Source organism: Lissotriton vulgaris, chromosome 2_2 (assembly GCF_964263255.1).
Source record: "Lissotriton vulgaris chromosome 2_2, aLisVul1.2, whole genome shotgun sequence".
NCBI lineage: Eukaryota > Metazoa > Chordata > Amphibia > Caudata > Salamandridae > Lissotriton > Lissotriton vulgaris.
In genome coordinates, this window is record NC_141688.1 from 271353081 (window position 1) to 271372319 (window position 19239).

Consider the following 19239-nt stretch of genomic DNA (forward strand, 5'->3'; position numbering starts at 1 on the left):
TTCTGCCCAGTGTACGTGACAGGACGCAAGTCCATAGGACGCAGTTTCTCACCGTGCGTGGACGCAAATTTGTCTTCCCATACCTTCCTTTGGATGATCGAGATGGGGGCTCCGCTGTCCGCTATCATTTCTAACGGTATACCACCGATGTGCATGTCCAATCGGGGCTTGTCGTTACCCGAGTCGTCCATCTCCAATACTTGGACATCAATATACAGTATTTCCTCCTGGTCATCAGTTCCCTCAGATTCATTGGTATCGTCTTGCTGTTCTCGGTCGACGAATTTCACTGTTGTCCCTTTCGGTTTCCGGCGGCATACTTTCTCGTACTGGCCAAATATTCCGCAAAACAAGCACTTTGCTCGGAACGCCGGGCACGCCTTATCATTTCCAAGATGATTGACACTCCCACATCTGTAGCAACTCAGACGTCCTCCCTTAGCTCCTCTCTGGTCGGTGGGATATGTGGACTTCTGCTTTCTGCCCTCCGGTTTTTTCTGTGGCTCCTTTTGCCTCGGGCGTTCCCCTTTCTGTTGTGTCGATATCTGGCACACTGACTGCGTACCTCCTGAGTCTTTTTTAGCTGCTTGGGCACAGCGTTTTGATAGTTCGGCTTTCTTGACCATGGCCCAAATTTCTTTGAGTGGAGCATCTCCGTTTACCCATAGTTTGTCCTGGACATGGGAGCTCAACGTGTGCATGATAATTTGGTCTCGGATGAGCTCGTCGTGTAGAGCGCCGAATTTGCATGAGATGGCGAGTTTCTGCAGGGCAACAACATATTCATCTACAGTTTCGCTACTCTTTTGTTTCCTTTGGAAAAAATTGTAGCGGTCAATCGCGACACAAACCACGGGCCGGAAGTGTGCGTCTAAGTCAGCAATGGTGTGGCTGAAAACATCGGTGTCTGCGGCATCTCTTTCTACTTTCACGATGGTGTCGTAGATTCTTATCCCCTCCGGGCACAAGTTGTGTAGCAAGATTTTCTTTCTGCGTTTACTCGAGTATGGAGCGCCTGCCTCCTCCTCTAAAGCGTCGAGGTAGTTGAGGAAGTACCTCTTCCAGTCCTCCCATTGTCTCTCCGGTTCCCCTGGGTTGGTTAGGAACGGCACCAGTTGCGTGAGGGACGACGAGTGTACCGCTATTCTGCCTTCCCTGTTTCTGGTGGGTTGGACAGAAACTGTCTTCCCTTGGGGGCTGCCCGGAGCGTTCTGCTTGGTGGGGTCCCCTTCTTCCGGGTCACTCTCGCTGTTTTCCCTTAGTTGTGCGTTGGAAGGGGTGGGTAGTGTTTGCGCCCCTGCCCCTCCTACTGCCTGCACTCCTACGGTCTCTTCAGGGCGAGTGTTCGAAGACTCTCCCCTGCCCACAATCTGTTCCGCCAGCTTGCTTGGCTAGTCCTGCACTCCTTGGGGTGGTGCTCCCCACTGCCCCTTGGTTCGCCTCCGTTGGCGCGGGCTCAGTCGCTACGCTCGCTCGCTCGTTCGAGCCTCCGTGGCGCCTGGTGCCCTGAGTGTCTGCAGGCCTACCTCCTCCGCTGGGCCGTCCTGTGTGCTTCGATAGGGGTGTGCGCCGTGTGGAGCCAGGTGTAGGCCTCTGCCACGCTCCGTCCTGATGTGTAGCACGTGGAACTCGAGTCCGCCGGTGGAATCAGCGTCTTCTGACTTCAATCGCCCTTCAGCTTGCATCCGGGGTTCTGTGTCAATTCCTATGCCTCGTCGCCATTATAGAATCAATGAATAAAGAGCAACGCTCAATGATTTTAAGTGATTCTTTATTTCAGACGGAGCGCCGGGTTTACACTTCTGCTCTACGTGAAGCGGTCGGCGCCAATGACTAGAAATGGCCGCCTTCCGTCTTCGCGTGACGCGTTTCCTGTTCCGCCTAGCGGAACACTAGTGCGCTAACGCAAGTGCGTTACCACAAGTATCAGCTTGCGTTATGTTTAATTTAGTTTGTCACTCCAGTTTCCCTCTTTGTCTTCACTATATGTCTTCTCATTGTTTTCTCTATGGTTGTCTCTCTTTAGCCGTTTCTTCTTATGTCTTTCTCTCTGTCTCTGTCTCCTGGGTCCAGGGGTATTGGCGCTGCTAGTGCGTAGGCCATTGTTCATATATGCTCTTGTGAGAGCTCGGCATGTCACGGACAGGCACTCATGCCGGACAGCTATTTCGTCTGCCGAAGGGGGCAGGTATGGCAGCACATTCTACGGACGCCTGGTGACGAGAGCATTTCTGTCTTTCCAAGGGAATGTGGATGAATAGGTACAGTAATGCTGTGATGACCCAAACCAAGATGGGGGTTGTAGCTTCCAAGTCATCACAGGAAGGAAAATGACTGTAGCATGTAGGGTCTTCATGTGAGGTGCCCTTTGTATCAGGCAGTTCCCTTTGCTTTGTGGCTCTCTGTTCTCCAAGAACACTAAACAAGAGGTCACTTTCGTTTACGTACTTATTTGAGTACAGGCAGCGGAACCGGAGTCACTGGTCGTCCTTGGTTCAGCATACAAGGCTTCTGTGACTTGACTTTCAACTCTGCGAAGTAACTACACTGTTCGCCAGGAAGTTCTTTAGTCATTGTAAAATTTGTCATGTTTATTCTTACTTTTGCTTATATAGTCTGTTCATGCTGTGCTTGAGATTGTGTGCTTCAACTCTATGGCATGCTATTTTTGTTTGTTCTATTCCTGCAACAGTTCTCTCATGTAACGTAACTGGTTCTATTGTACAGTGCTCTGACACCTTCGGGTAAAGTCTGCGCTTTATAAAAATGCATAAAATAAATAAAAAAATAAAAATAAATGGGAATGCTGTTAAGGATCATTTCATGGCAACACTATCGAAATGTATGATGCCAAACTCTGACAGACTTTATAAACACTTCTCACAATACCACAGGCAAATCCCCAGGTGAACTACTCTTCAGGAGAAAGATGAAGACAAATTTCTCAGCCCTCATTGCCACCTAATCACAAGAGCAACGAAGAGACTCTCTGAGAAAGCAAAACATGAAGGAGTACGCAAAAGAAGCGCTAGGTCCTCTCCTCCCACTCAAGGTGATATGTTTCTGGTTCACCTGTCTGCTCACGCTACATATGTGTTTCAGTTGCAATGAGTAATACTAACCTTTTTGCACAGATTGAAATGGCGGATACCTCTGCTGTGACTTATGGGACTATACACCCAAAAACGAATAGGTGAGCTGTCATACCTTACTTACCACAAACAGCACAGTGTGATTTGAGAGGATTTGACATCAACGGGTAACAACTCTTAGATTAAACATTACCCTTATAAACTTACACAGTCTTTCTCTGACCATTTGAACAACATACAGAGCGCCATAAAGCGCTTCTTTTCCCCCACAATGAAATCCATTGTGAGACCAATGCTAATATGCTCACCACAAATGTTTGGCATGCCAGAATGATTTCCCTTTAATATTTTAATTCAACCTATCAGTTTGTTTGTCCATCCCTTACCTTATATTATTCAAAATCACGCTATTCACCTACCAACAAGAACTACTGGGTGATTTGTGGGCGTGTTTGTGACAAAAAGACTATGGTCCTCCAAAGCGGGATTTATATTTTGCATTGAGACAGCACTACTCGATGGGATTACTCTTATTGACTATATGTACTTCTCTTTCTTTTTGATTTTTCGTTCTAGATAGGAGCTCTAGCCTGGTCCTTTGAGTGGCACTACTATACTCAACTAGGCCACCGCACAACCCCACCACATATTTTACTTCCCCTTGGTCCTGAAGAACCGCATAGGATCTCCTCCTGAGACCACACCGCAACGCGAAACATGTCGGACCTATTCCCGACTGAAACAGACTCTGCACTCGTCTAGCTATTGCGTGCCATAATTACCCTTGAGCAGCAAGACCTTTTGGTCTTTTAATGATGACAAAGTGATCCTTTTTGTTAAACTAATCTACCTTTTCTTCCCTCTAGTCACCTTTTAACATTTACACCTCACATACCTTTGCACTCAGACCCGCACACACCTACCGGCTCGATCATTAAAAAGATCTCCAACAAAGCGACCCTTCGGAGGACCTGTAGGGCATTGCAGCACCAGCCCGATGAGAAGCACCACCCCATGATGAAGCATGGCATCCTTCGGGGTGTGTGAGGGCATCAAGTAAAGGTCACACCGGCCCCTCTATAGGAACGACACTTATTCCCGCTCTTCTTACTTCTATCGCAGGAACTGTGACTCTCTTTAGTGACATCTCTAGTATTTAGGAGCACGAGCCACTGGACCTATATCCAGCTCCTTGTCACCCGCCCCCCGTTTTTTCGTCATTCCTCAATCATGGGTCACTCACCCATCTTGCAACTCCTTTCTGTTACTATTTTGGCTTCTGGAGAAACTTAGCACAGTTGTAGACTGGACAGTACTAGTTGTTCTTTGGGTGGAGATGTGGTGTCATTAGGTGAGGCATCTCTGCTGCTTTCCTCACTGAGATAGCGGAAGCCAATGGGCGGACCTCATGTATTTTGTCTCTGCTTTTTCTCTTTATCACTATTTTCCTATTTTCACTTCACACTTCTTTCAGGGCTAGAGTGGCTAACCAAATACAGCCCTTGCAAAAATGTGCAAACCAGCCCTCCTACTTTTGTTTCCTTGCACTCTCTCTTTCCATGCATCCATGCTCTTGCTCCTCTCCTCTCTTTCTTCTCTCTCTCTGATCACTGCCTCTCTACCTTCCCTTCCCCCTCTCTCTCTCTCTTCAAGCCACCAGTGCCTGATGCAATTAACCGCAGGAAATGGGTGAAAGTGAAAGAGGCATCAGCAGCTGATTTGGGCCTTCAAAACGGATCTCTAATGCCCCCAGCCAACGGGGAAAAATGCCCTTTGAAATAAAGGGCATCTTTAAGTCCTACCATCGTTCTCTCATTTCTGTCCTACTCTCTCTTTATCTGGGTCATTTGATGGTGATAAATACGTCCTGGTCCCAAAACTGATTGCTAATGCCCACCACCTGGCAAGCATCTGGACAAATTAAGCATTATATGCATGGTGTTGAAAATGACTATTTTTTGTGTGGTGTTCCCCCCAGATTTTTGCCTTAACTATTTTCATTGGCTGTATAACTACCTATAAGTCCATAGTATATGGGCCAATGTGTACCAAGAGTCTGAAATGTAAATGTCACCCATTGTGCCTCCCACTGCAGTGACAGTGCAACATGGCTGCAGACTACCATATATAACCTGGCTGATGAAGTTTTTAAACTGCAAATTCGACTTGCAAATATAACCTCATTTGACAGGCCCAGATGTTTCTTTTAAATATTAATTAGTCACCCCGTAAATAGTCCTTACTGCTCATAAGGCAGAGTACATGGTATTCAAAAGTAGGACATGTAAAAGTTTATTGTTAAACATTTCCTTACAGTGAAAAGGCCCTAAATGCTATTTTCACTGCAGCAGGGTTAGGCTTGCCATAGGTAAGGATTCATATCCATTATTAAACATAATAATTCCTTCTCCAGCTAGGAAACACCTACAATTTTCTTTTTTGGAATTAATGATATATTTATTGACTGGTAAAGTCCTTGGATTTCTAATAAATAGTTTATTTAGAAATTGTATTTTTGGAAAATCAAACTTTCCTTGCCTTAAACCTCTGGATGCCAATTTGTATGAGCCCAACTGTCACCCTGCAGCTGAATAGCACTCTTGATGAGATGCAAACTTGCTCCCAGAGACGAAGGTATTGGGAGTGGGGAGATGCTGTTTTTCTCTTGACAGAATGGTCTGGAGGCTGTAATCAGGAACATGATTAACTTCCAATGGGCCTACTCTGTGCCACACAGATATAGCTAATACCTGGACATGCCCCCTCCTAATATCTCCCCAGCTAGTCAGTCACCAATCCCAGAAGGAGATGAGCAATCCCCAGACTAGTTTAGAGTAACCACAGAGAAGTAGCTGCTCATTTCCATGGGCACACCTCTAGCATGGGCATCAGAGTTCTGCACAGGGGGAGACAGGTTGTGCCACCTTGGTTTTAGGAAGCAAATGGAAGCGTGAGATTATTTGCAGTAGAACACACAGAAAATGCTGCAAAAGTGGGAGTGTTATCCCTGCGAACATGTAGCCCTTTGGTTTGGGAGTTTACCCCTCCCTCAAGCTGGTGACATGCATAAATGAAGCATCCCAAGTAGCTTCTGCAAAATACTTTCTGGGCTTGTGGAAGGACAAAAGATAACAAGACCTACTGTCGGTGACCTGAGAAGAGCCTAAGAGGCAAGACCTGCATTCCTTCTTCTACCCAGCCAAAAGCAGTGGAGTACAAAGATCATATTACTGACCTCCTCTTCAAGCTACAGGGACACAACCAGACACAATTTCCAGCAGACCAGTTCCAACTAGACCTACCTTGGACTCTGCTGCTGGCCTCTGCTGTAGTGATTCTTGACCCCCAGGTGTTGGCCCCAAGATCCTGGAACCCTAGTTAGTATCAAGGTATGCTCCTAATAAATCCTGAAACCTGGGACCTTCAAATTGTTTGGCTTCAAAGAGCTCTGGTGGACCAGGAACAACCTACATAGTCGCTGGGCCAAATATTCAGGCTGCTTCCGCTCCAAGCTTTTCAGCAGCAATAAATCTTATTCAGCCGGATCTTGCAAAGAAGGTATCTGGCCGCGCAGAGCTCTCTTCGGCGTGACACGCTGAAAGATTTCGAGGTACAAAAAAGGGTGACCGTAGAAATTTTCACTGGGCGAAGGTGCAAGAAGTATCGGCAGATAAATACCTTCCTTGGGCCCAAAATTGAAATTTCTTCAGCTAGGATTTTTCCGGCAAACACTCAACTGCTTCACCAAGACCTCATCGAGCCGCAATTCAATGGCATGGATCCCTCCTCATCTACAAACTGTTGCCTTGCCCCACTTAAGACTTTTGATGCAGTTTTCTCATCAATAATTTCACTGCAAAGGTTGCTGTGACACTATCAATTATATCATAGAAGATGTCATGAGTGATGAAATATGTGGTGTAATTAGCAGTGCATACCTTAGGGCACAGGTTACAGTTACTTGAGATAACACTAGCTATAACTGATGAATTTCTATGGTTTCGTGTGTATAATGTCCCTGTAACCTTTAGTTTTTTAGTTTATTTCTAAGGTTTTTTAATTATTATTTCCTAGCGATAACATCCCTGTAACCCTTGTTTTTTTTCAATAATGTTTTGTCGTTTTTTAAAGCTATTTCCTAACTTTATCATTTATGTTACCGTTGTTTTTTTTCAGTGAATTTCTAGTTTTTTGTAATGTAAAGTAATATTTAATTACCATATGTTAATCCAACCGCTGCCATGCACGGCCTTCAGCACTACACAGCAGGAGGTTGGCTACAGGGCCTGGCCTATATCCAGGCACTGTGGGCAATCCCCCACAAGCAGTCAACCCCACGGCCGCATGCAGCCAACCCACGCCACACACGGCCTCATGCAGCCAACCCACATCGTGCATGTCCTTCAGCCATGTGCAGCAGGGGTAGCCACAAGCCCTAGCCTGCGAAGAGCCCTGTTGGCAACCCCTCCATAGGCAGCCATGCAGGGCCCCCTCCCTGGGCTGCTGTTGGACCCATGGACTCCATCTCCCAGGGCCGGATACATTTTTAAGGGGAGGGGCACGGGTCTCCACCTTGGGGCACGTTTGGCTATAGGGACCACATTCCCCAGGGCCTACTATTATATTTATGAGAGAGTGGGAGGCACGCAGCCCCCCTGCCTGGGACGCCACCATTAATTTTTATATTTTGGGAACCAGTCGCAAACCCCTTGGGTAGGTCTCTCAGACCCCCAAATGTCCTCGTTTTACAGGTTATGAACCACTCAGTTAACCCAGTTTTCCTTGTGGAGAGGTATGCCTTGCAGTAGTGAAAAACAAATGTAGGGGTTTTCCACTACCAAAACATGTAAACCTAAAAAGCACTGCACTCTGCCCTATGGACTGTTTAGTGCCCACCCTAGAGGTGACATATTAATAAGGGGAGATTTCAGCCTGCCAAAAGGTGTATTTTGCCAGGGCGAGATGGCAGTTTAAAACTGCACACACAGATTGCCATGGCAAGCCTGAGAAATGCTTCTAAAGGGCTACTTAAGAGGGTGCTTTAGGCCCACTAGGAGAATTTAATTTACAGGCCCTGGGTACATGTAGTACCACTTTATTTGGGACTTATAAGTAAATTAAATGTGTCAATTTGGTGTAAGTAAATATTACCATTGTGAGAAGTTGGCCTGATATGTAGTGTTTCCAATTCTGGAACCACTGGGTATCAGTCCAAACAAACCCCAAAGATGTCAGGTTGTAAGTCAACCTTGTTAGACAAGCTATCCTAGTGGTAGCATGGACTAAGCAGCCTTAAAGGCTTAACTTAAGAGGTCGTGTTAAGCGAGCTGTTTTACCACATACAATCCTGTAATCAAATGAAAGGACACCACACAAGTATATATTATAAAAATATATGTATTTATTTCTAAATTACTCCCCAGTACTCTTTATGAGGAAAGGGGCACAAGCGTTAAATCAAAAGCACAGTAAAACATATAAAGTTGCACAATTATGGATGAGGGCGGGTGGCCACTCAGACCATATACTAAAAAAGTGGTATAAGGAACACTTATCGAACAATGGTTAGGCCTAGGGCCTAGAGATTCGCTGGGAGCAGTCAGGACTAGCAATGCTGAAGTCGGGAGTAGCCCACAGGAGACGGGTGCAGCACGGAAAGTGCGGCTCGCACCAATGCAAAGTCAATGGTGCGTAAAAGTTGGATAAAGTGAATTAAATGATACTTCCGCTGAACCTAGAGGAACAAAACTTTAGACACAAACCCTAGAGGTGTGTACCAGTGTAAGAACACCGGCGTTGCAAAGTTACCTCACCCACAGGCCGTGGGTGCACAGGGTCGAAGTGGCGTCGGGTTCTGTCACGCAGGTTCTTGGTGCTTGAAGCTGTTGCAGCTGCAGGCGCTGTGAAGCAGAAGTGTCCGGTGGATCCAAGGGTGGATCTGAAGTGGTGAAGACCTGAAAGCAGAGGGGACAATGTTCAAAGTCACTGACCAGTGACCACCTTGGAACCAGATTGGAACCAGGCAAAGTCGGGTGCAAACAGGTGATCAGGGGTTGCTTCTCTCTGCAGCTGCGTGGACACGAAGAGGTCAAGGACGTCCAGGAGTCGATCACGAGCTGTCCCTTGAAGGCTCTAGCTGATGGCGGTGTCGGCAACTCGATTGAAGCAAACAAGCCTTGGCTAATGCAAGCCACGGGGAAAGTGAAAAAGGCTTATTACTCGGACCAGCAAGGTCAGAGCGGATACTCCTTTCTACAGGAGCGAGAGCAGGTCTGGAGCAACCAGACCCACAGTGTAAATTGTAGGTTTCGTCGCCAAGATGGCCGCTGACCACGTGACAAGCGGCCGGGATGGCGAGTCGAGTGGCAAAAAGCAAAAGGGCCCCACGCAGATCGTGGAGATGCTGGAGGGCTGGTCTTTGGTGCAAATGCTGCTCGGTTGTGGGGCTTCTCAAACCCCAAAGCACAAAGTCGAGGGTGCCTCGGGTGCTGCGCAGTCAGCGTCTCGGGGGTCTTTCAAGATGGCTGCTCCCACGTCTCTCGGTGCCTCCACGGGTCCCTTCTTTGCAGGGACTGTGGATTGGGCTGGGAGAAGTCTGGGAAGCTGGGTCTTGTCAGGCTCTGCACTCGGGCTCCGGCGGGAGGCGGCGGCAAAGCAGACGTCGAGGTGCTGGGTGGTGCCTGTGTTCACAGGGTGGCCCCTCCTAGGCCACAAGGGAGATGCTCTTCAGTCTTCTATCATCAGAATGTCGAAGTCCAGTCGTCTTCTCAGTTTAAAGTTGATTTCAGGATGATCTGAGTTGCATTGGCACTGCTCCCCCTCTTATTCCAATCTGAGGGGTGGATCTCCTGCTAGGTCCCTCCCCTATGGGTGGGACCAGGAAGGGGGGTGGTTACACCCCCTTTCCTTTGTCCAGGTCTCACTGGAGCTGGGGCTGGGCTGCCCCAGAACCGGTTTGACCGGATTATGCAAGGGGAAGCCTTGTGCTCCCCAGGCACTGTCTGGTTTCATTCAAACCTCCCTGCTACAATCCACTATCTCCTGTCTGGGGTGGTGTCACACCTCCCTGTGACAGGAAATCCTTTGTCCAGGCCTCCTCTGCTGAGTTTCGGTCAGCAGCAGGAGGTCAGACATGTGTCTGTCGCAGAAGCATCCATTTTGTGGATCTGAGGCTCTTTTAAAAATCAACCGCGTTTTAGCAAAAGTAACATGCCGTCCCCTCTAGAGGGGTGGAATGCTACCCCCGTCACCAGGACTGGCAAGGGGGTAGTATTCCAAATCGTATGACACCTTACACGACATGTTTTGATAAAGCCAAACCAAAGTTGACATATAACCGCGAGGATTATAATGCACTTAATAGTATATGGTTTGGCATTATCCCGGAACAGCTAAGGGAATTGGTCCCGACAGCTGCAGACAGGCTCAGCTCATGCTAGAGCACCATCTCACATTAAACCACGCACTCTGCCTTCAGGATTGTTAAGGCCTGCCATAGGAGTGGCTCACAGGTTTATATGTGTCCAGATAGGTTTAGATATAGGCATACTATATCTAAGCAAGGGGTGATTACACCACCTTGCCCCAGCTGAGTGATCAGCCAGTTGTGTCAATTTTAGATAGCCAGCCAGGGGTGGCAAAAGATATGCTGCAGCCCCTGGTAGGCCTTGGGTGCACCTATGCCCTGTGCACCTATAGTGCTCTGTACAGGGGCTGATAAGGTGACCCAAGCCAATCTAGTTATGCACCTAGGGTACATGGAATCCATTTTACAGAGAGAGCAGATAGCCTGGGGCCCTGATTAGCAGGGAACCAGGCCAACTAAGTCGAAAACCAGCTAAACACAAGGCAAAAAATCTGGGGTAACCATAGTCAGGTAGCCACCTTCCTACATAACCCCCCCCCAAACGAAAGGAGATAAGGCTATCCTTGACCAGGTAAGCCTATATTGCCTGAGTGGCCATATAAGGAAGTACCTGCACTAGCATGGGTACCCCCTGTCTCATGGTCCACTAAGCAGTCCCTCACCCTAGGGGTATTAGAGGGTCTCCACCATAGGGAATCACTACCTTGGGTGTGTTTAGGCAAAGTTAAAGGCTGGTTTGGATATGGAGTATTGAAGTGAGGCTCCACTATTTTTGGGCTCAACTTCCTCCAATTATCTTCCACCATGTGTGCCTTTCTTTCTTCAACTGAGTTGCACTGAGCTCTCAGGGTCAACCTCTGGCTACCTAAAGCTGGAGGCTGGGTCCCTCTGTTTGGCTTGCTGGAGGGACAGTTCAGGTTTGGGCCCTTTGGGTCCCAGGTTTGGCTGTGCCCAACAGAATCCATCTGTGGGAGGTCCCTAACTGTTTTTAAGGGGGCTCCCTCAGGAGTTTTTAAAGTTTTCACCTTACTAGGCCTACTAGTTTTGGTGCCCCTAATCTGTTGATGGGGGTGCTTTATTTGACAGGGGGCCCTCTGGGTCTCACTGTCCTTCTTGTCCTCTGCAGCCCTGGGCTGACTGAGGCAAGGTAGAGAGGGGCAGGTTACCTGCTCCAGACTGGATCCCACCTGAGAAGGGTCCACTGCCATCAGAGGCTCTGTCAGGCCAGGCCTAACAACCTCTGGGGCAGTTCCTTCATCAGGGGTAAGATCAGTTCCCTGAGGAGGCTGATCCTGTCCTACTGTCTGGTGAGGGGGAGATTTCTCTTCCTCCTCCATGCTCTCAGTTTGGGTGGAGTGATCCATCATTTCAGGCTTCACAACACACATATCTGTTTGAGTTTGGGCTGTGGCCATCACAGCCCCACCAACCTTTTCAGGAGGAGACTCAGTTTGGGTTTCTGCTGTTATCATAACAGCTTTGCTATTCTGGTTTGGAAGAGCTTCTGGTAAAGATGGGGCAGAGAGTTGCTCAGCCCTACCAACCTTTTCAGGAAGGACATCTTGAATTGGGGCTATAGCCAGTACAGCCCCACTAACCTTTCCATTGGAATTTACCATTCTAGAATGGATTTCCTGTTCAACCTCAGCCCAGGCTGAGATTTCCAAATCATTACCCAGTAGACAGTCTACAGGCAAGTTTGGTGACACTGCCACTCTCTTTGGGCCAATGACACCTCCCCAGCTGAGACTTACTACTGCCATGGGATGATTTGTTTGGATGCCATCAATGTTTGTTACCTGGTATGTGGCACCAGGTAAAAGTTGCTTAGAGGGGACTATACAGTCAGCCACCATGGTGATGCTAGCCCCTGTGTCTCTAAAGGCTTCAACTTTCAAACCATTGATGATGGGTTCTTGTCTATATTTGCTCAAGGTATTTGGGCAAACAGAGAAGTTGGCAAACCCCATGCCAGTCTCATAAACAAGAGCATTTGGGGATGGGGACCTGGATAGGCCAGGGTCCCCTTGGGCTCCAAAAGTAAACCCACCCAGATTCCTGGGTGTGCTCCCACTTCCTGGGGGATTACTGCTGACAGTAACAGGAGGTGTTGGAGCTGGTTTTGGAGGTATGTTTTCTTTAATGCCATTCTTGGGACAACAGCTGTCTGTTTTGTAATGCCCAACCTGTTTACAGGCATGACAATAAGGCTTTTTGTCAGTTGATGAAGTGTCTTGGGACCCACCCCCCTTCTTGGAGTTTTGGGGCCCTGGGGAAGTGTTTTCTTTACTTTTATCCCCACCCTTATCTTGAGGCTTGGTAGACTCCTTCTTCTGGTTATTGTCCTGATTCTTAGGCCTAATCCTGGTTCTGACCCACTTATCTGCCCTCTTTCCCAATTCTTGGGGAGAGGTCAAATCTGAGTCCACCAGGTGCTGGTGTAAGAGCTGGTTCTGACAATTACTTAGGATCTGCTCCCTCATAATCAAATTATACAATCCTGTGAAGTCATGTACTTTGCTGCCATTTAGCCAACCCTCCAGAGCCTTAGTTGCACAATCAACAAAATCAGTCCAGTCCTGAGTCTGTGCCTTCTGGGTGTCTCTGAACTTTAACCTGTACTGTTCAGTGGTTAAGCCAAACCCATCTATTAGAACACTCTTCAGAACTTTGTAATTGCTGGCATCCTCCTGTCTGACAGTGAGGAGCCTATCTCTCCCTTTCTCTGAAAAGGAGTACCATAAGATTGCTGCCCACTGTTCCTCAGGAACCTGCTGTACCATGCAGGCTCTCTCCAGAGCAGTCATCCATTTGTGGATGTCATCCCCTTCCTGGTAGGGGGGCACAATCGTTGTCAGGTTTCTACTATCATAGGACCTGGGTTTCTCTTTAGGAACTTTGCTGCCACCAGTGGCATCTAAGCCACACAATTTTCTTTCTCTTGCTAAAGCAAGTTTAGCTTGAGCCAAGGCTACCTCTTCCCTTTCTATTTGGAGTTGGACAGCCCTCATCCTGGCCCTATGCTCTTTTCTCTGGGAGGAAGTCATCCCTCTTTGAGATTCTCTTGAGGCACTAGAAAGATGAGAGTCCCCTGATGGAGATCTCACCCTCCTGTTGCCTGGGAGAATTTGGTTATGAGATCTGGAGTGGTGCTGGCCCTCTCCATTCTCATGTAGGTCCAAGTTGGCCTGGTTAAGCCTGGCAACCTGTACCTGGTTTCCCCCCTGATCCTGATCTTCAGGCTCTTCTAAATCAGAGTCTTCCTCTTCCTCCTCCTCCACTACTTCATCTGGAAGATTCTCATTCTCAGGGGAGTTTATCCCTTCACCTGATTCTAAGGGAGCCTGGCTCACCTTATCTAGGTCATCCTTTTCTAGGAGAGCTACTAGGGAAGGATTGGTAGGGCCTCTGCCCTTTTTTAGCCCCCTGGCTGTGCACAAGGCACTCAGGTCTTTGTGGCTAAGGTTGTCATATCTGGATGTTGTCCCTATAGGATCAACTATTACAGGAGCAGAGCCTGAGGCTCTACCTGTATCAGACATGACTGCTAGTGAGGTGTAAGTGATGCACTTACCTACACTAAGTGGTTTCCTACTGTACCTTGCTAGTGAGTTGTAGTCAGGGTGTGCTAATCCCTTTAATCTACAACTACTAAGTTCAGTAGAACTTAATATGCTAAGCTTTTGATTTATATGTACCTAGAGGTACTTGATGTGATCTTTCAATTTGATAAAGATTGCAATGGTAAAACAAACAGCAAGCTCAAATCCGCACCGCTGCACACCAATGTGAGAAGTTGGCCTGATATGTAGTGTTTCCAATTCTGGAACCACTGGGTATCAGTCCAAACAAACCCCAAAGATGTCAGGTTGTAAGTCAACCTTGTTAGACAAGCTATCCTAGTGGTAGCATGGACTAAGCAGCCTTAAAGGCTTAACTTAAGAGGTCGTGTTAAGCGAGCTGTTTTACCACATACAATCCTGTAATCAAATGAAAGGACACCACACAAGTATATATTATAAAAATATATGTATTTATTTCTAAATTACTCCCCAGTACTCTTTATGAGGAAAGGGGCACAAGCGTTAAATCAAAAGCACAGTAAAACATATAAAGTTGCACAATTATGGATGAGGGCGGGTGGCCACTCAGACCATATACTAAAAAAGTGGTATAAGGAACACTTATCGAACAATGGTTAGGCCTAGGGCCTAGAGATTCGCTGGGAGCAGTCAGGACTAGCAATGCTGAAGTCGGGAGTAGCCCACAGGAGACGGGTGCAGCACGGAAAGTGCGGCTCGCACCAATGCAAAGTCAATGGTGCATAAAAGTTGGATAAAGTGAATTAAATGATACTTCCGCTGAACCTAGAGGAACAAAACTTTAGACACAAACCCTAGAGGTGTGTACCAGTGTAAGAACACCGGCGTTGCAAAGTTACCTCACCCACAGGCCGTGGGTGCACAGGGTCGAAGTGGCGTCGGGTTCTGTCACGCAGGTTCTTGGTGCTTGAAGCTGTTGCAGCTGCAGGCGCTGTGAAGCAGAAGTGTCCGGTGGATCCAAGGGTGGATCTGAAGTGGTGAAGACCTGAAAGCAGAGGGGACAATGTTCAAAGTCACTGACCAGTGACCACCGTGGAACCAGATTGGAACCAGGCAAAGTCGGGTGCAAACAGGTGATCAGGGGTTGCTTCTCTCTGCAGCTGCGTGGACACGAAGAGGTCAAGGACGTCCAGGAGTCGATCACGAGCTGTCCCTTGAAGGCTCTAGCTGATGGCGGTGTCGGCAACTCGATTGAAGCAAACAAGCCTTGGCTAATGCAAGCCACGGGGAAAGTGAAAAAGGCTTATTACTCGGACCAGCAAGGTCAGAGCGGATACTCCTTTCTACAGGAGCGAGGACAGGTCTGGAGCAACCAGACCCACAGTGTAAATTGTAGGTTTCGTCGCCAAGATGGCCGCTGACCACGTGACAAGCGGCCGGGATGGCGAGTTGAGTGGCAAAAAGCAAAAGGGCCCCACGCAGATCGTGGAGATGCTGGAGGGCTGGTCTTTGGTGCAAATGCTGCTCGGTTGTGGGGCTTCTCAAACCCCAAAGCACAGAGTCGAGGGTGCCTCGGGTGCTGCGCAGTCAGCGTCTCGGGGGTCTTTCAAGATGGCTGCTCCCACGTCTCTCGGTGCCTCCACGGGTCCCTTCTTTGCAGGGACTGTGGATCGGGCTGGGAGAAGTCTGGGAAGCTGGGTCTTGTCAGGCTCTGCACTCGGGCTCCGGCGGGAGGCGGCGGCAAAGCAGACGTCGAGGTGCTGGGTGGTGCCTGTGTTCACAGGGTGGCCCCTCCTAGGCCACAAGGGAGATGCTCTTCAGTCTTCTATCATCAGAATGTCGAAGTCCAGTCGTCTTCTCAGTTTAAAGTTGATTTCAGGATGATCTGAGTTGCATTGGCACTGCTCCCCCTCTTATTCCAATCTGAGGGGTGGATCTCCTGCTAGGTCCCTCCCCTATGGGTGGGACCAGGAAGGGGGGTGGTTACACCCCCTTTCCTTTGTCCAGGTCTCACTGGAGCTGGGGCTGGGCTGCCCCAGAACCGGTTTGACCGGATTATGCAAGGGGAAGCCTTGTGCTCCCCAGGCACTGTCTGGTTTCATTCAAACCTCCCTGCTACAATCCACTATCTCCTGTCTGGGGTGGTGTCACACCTCCCTGTGACAGGAAATCCTTTGTCCAGGCCTCCTCTGCTGAGTTTCGGTCAGCAGCAGGAGGTCAGACATGTGTCTGTGGCAGAAGCATCCATTTTGTGGATCTGAGGCTCTTTTAAAAATCAACCGCATTTTAGCAAAAGTAACATGCCGTCCCCTCTAGAGGGGTGGAATGCTACCCCCGTCGCCAGGACTGGCAAGGGGGTAGTATTCCAAATCGTATGACACCTTACACGACATGTTTTGATAAAGCCAAACCAAAGTTGACATATAACCGCGAGGATTATAATGCACTTAATAGTATATGGTTTGGCATTATCCCGGAACAGCTAAGGGAATTGGTCCCGACAGCTGCAGACAGGCTCAGCTCATGCTAGAGCACCATCTCACATTAAACCACGCACTCTGCCTTCAGGATTGTTAAGGCCTGCCATAGGAGTGGCTCACAGGTTTATATGTGTCCAGATAGGTTTAGATATAGGCATACTATATCTAAGCAAGGGGTGATTACACCACCTTGCCCCAGCTGAGTGATCAGCCAGTTGTGTCAATTTTAGATAGCCAGCCAGGGGTGGCAAAAGATATGCTGCAGCCCCTGGTAGGCCTTGGATGCACCTATGCCCTGGGCACCTATAGTGCTCTGTACAGGGGCTGATAAGGTGACCCAAGCCAATCTAGTTATGCACCTAGGGTACATGGAATCCATTTTACAGAGAGAGCAGATAGCCTGGGGCCCTGATTAGCAGGGAACCAGGCCAACTAAGTCGAAAACCAGCTAAACACAAGGCAAAAAATCTGGGGTAACCATAGTCAGGTAGCCACCTTCCTACAACCATGTTTTAGGAAGTGAGGACACGCACTTTACCACAGGTCATCAGTGGCAAAGTGCACAGAGTTCTAAGGCCAACAGAAACAAGATCAGCAAAAATTGAGGCAAAATGCAAAACCTTTGGATGAAGACCACCCTAATGCTGATAGGTCTAACAGAAAGACACACATAAAAGGACAGAAGGATCAAGAGACCGGAAGAAAGTCGGATATATGGATGCAGAGTTCATGGCCAAATGTAAGAAAACTTTTCCATCCTGACCAAATCAAATGTTAAGCTAGAGTAAATAATGGAGTCACTAGCTGATCAACCCATGACCTCTCCTTGGAGAAAACATTTTCATTCAATTTCCAGTCATTGCCCTCTTCAGAACGTTCACCTATCACAATAAAGGAGTGCTATCCACATGTTCATCCCTTTCAAGGTGCTTTGGCTATAATGGTATTGCTACTCAATACCTTATTTTCTGTTCCTTATGTAATTCTGCCTGATATCTCCTTCTATACCAACCATTTTGGTCCCATTTCTCTAAGTAATGTCAAAATCTGCGCCTGGAAAGCTGCATCAGTCGCAACTTCCCAGGAGTTGTCCTTTAAAGCTTTTGTTAATTTCCATTACCATCTCTGCATGCATAAATGTACACAGTGTAAAACTATGCATACAAAAATATTTTCCCATTATTACAATTATATTCTTCAACAGTGAAGTAGTTTTTCCTTCTAGAGAAACCCTGACACACTTTGGGGGTGTTCTCTGCCTATTCCCACCCTGTGAACACATTCAATCTTGCCCTTAACAGTCCTCTTATAGGATGAGAAAAGGGGATTAAAAAGTTGTTTGGATGTGCACAACATTCCAAGGTAGTCCAGCTCTGGTTTAGTCACTTTCCACCCATGCATGCAGATTACTTGTACGTAACATTACACAATACTGAGGTGTGGGTAGAGCATTTTTCTAAAATCTACGCTGTACCAGGGCCTCTTATAGATACTGCTCCTCCTGTTATGACCGCTAGACCTTTGAATATCGCATTATCCGAGGTTGAGGATGCTATAGTTGAAAGCCCGGGCAATAAAGCACCTGGCCCGGACGGCCTTTCAATAGATCAAATTAAATCTGAAATTAATTTTTGGGCCCCTTTATTATGCCATTTGTTCAATAATTTATCTGATAATTCAATCCCAGAATCATGCTCAAATAGTGTTATTGTACCAATATTTAAAAAAGGCGACAGACTAGACCCTGGCTGTTACCGCCCGATATCACTAATTGACAATACACTGAAGGTTCTCGGGAGGGTAATTTTTAACAGGATCAGGAGTTGGGCAGAGGACAATAATGTCTTACACCATTGCCAGCTCTGTTTTAGAAGCAATGTGGGCACTGTTGAACAATGCTTGAATTTGAACCAGTTAATGGCAAAGTACACTATTGTAAAAAAATCTCCATTGTACCTTGGCTTTATGGATTTAAGTTCAGCCTTTGATTTCGTTAATCGTTCTAGTTTGTGGTCACTTTTGCTTAGTTATGGTTTGGATGATTCTTTGGTTTATTTTCTTTCTTATTTGCATAGGGACTTAAAGGCCAGAGTGCCCATTAACACTGAGGGAGAAGTCTCGAATGATATTTTAATTGGCAGGGGTGTTAGACAGGGCTGCGTACTCGCCCCACTGCTTTTTATCTTGTATATTAATGGGCTGAGCAGCAACTTGTGTGCGATAACTAAAGATGTCCCAATTATAAATGGCAACCCCATCCCCGCCTTGCTGTACGCGGATGACACAGTGCTAATGGGCCGCACACCCAATGCCCAGCGTATTTTAATCTCTGGTTTTGTTGCTTTTATGTCAGATTTGGGCGTCAACACTAATTTTAAAAAATCCTTCATCATGAACTGTGGGCCCAAAAAATATAACATAACCTCAATTAAATCAGGCGAAAACATCTTAAAATGTACAAGTACTTTTCCATACTTAGGATTGCTATTCTCTAATACGGGCTCCTGGCAACCTAATGTTGCCTATGGGAGAAACAAAATTGGCAAATCCATCAACTCGATTCTCTCCCTACGGCAACCTAAACAGGCTGACGTTATCACTTCTTTGCTGAAGATTTACAGTACTCAATGCCAACCTACTGGAACCTACGGCGCAGAAGTGTGGGGATATTCTAATTGTGTGCCCATTCAGACTGAGGAAAACAGATTCTGCAGAAAAGTCTTGGGGGGAGTCTTCTGTGCTCCAACATTTATTTGTCA

General features: G+C 47.4%; 1 pseudogene; it reads left to right on the top strand.

The window, feature by feature from the left end:
- The first annotated feature begins 1006 nt into the window (after positions 1 to 1006).
- The window catches only part of LOC147729304 (E3 SUMO-protein ligase KIAA1586-like), a 33622-nt pseudogene continuing 15389 nt past the window's right edge, over positions 1007 to 19239 (top strand).